Here is a 722-nt window from a genome sequence, read left to right as displayed (position 1 = left end):
CTTACCACTGTCCAAGGAAAAAATGTTTATTACAAAGTATTATGACTTTCAGATACTAATAAATTTGATTTTTCCAATCACACACTTTCTTTGTTTTGGTAAAATCTAATATTTTTTTTTACCAATATGCCATTTTTAGTATTAATATAATTCATTACCTGTTGCAAGGAACAATTATATGTAAAAAACTTATCCTATTAGCTCTGATTAGATGTGTACATGGTCTACTGATATTTTTTTAACCTCTTTTGGTGACCACTGTTCATTAGATGAGAAAGAGAAAAATTAGGTACAGTGGTTTCAGCATCTTAGGGGGATAGGATATAGGAGGCAAAAGTTATGGCATTTCATATTGAAACACACTGTGTGAATATTTTTATGTGTGTTTGGAAAAGATCATGGTCTAGGTTTTAGAGCATTGCATTGTAAAGAAATGCTTGAGTCTGAATGCTGTTTTTTAGCATTCTTTATTTGTATTCCAAATCCAAATCCACTCCTTATTTATATAATTTGTGAGTTTTCTTGGTAGTGCTTAGTGGTAGAACTGTATTCTTAGAGGGTAGAATGGAAAAATAAAAATATTAAAATCAGAAGGTTACAACATATATCCATTCTACTGACAGATATGACTTTAAATATTTACCTCCAGTTACACTACTTGTAAAATTAAGCATTGTTATCACATTATTGAAGTTTTCAAGCTATTGTCATATACAATTCTA

This window comes from Geospiza fortis, unplaced genomic scaffold (assembly GCF_000277835.1).
Source record: "Geospiza fortis unplaced genomic scaffold, GeoFor_1.0 scaffold200, whole genome shotgun sequence".
Classification (NCBI taxonomy): domain Eukaryota; kingdom Metazoa; phylum Chordata; class Aves; order Passeriformes; family Thraupidae; genus Geospiza; species Geospiza fortis.
Note: the sequence above shows the minus strand (reverse complement) of the source record.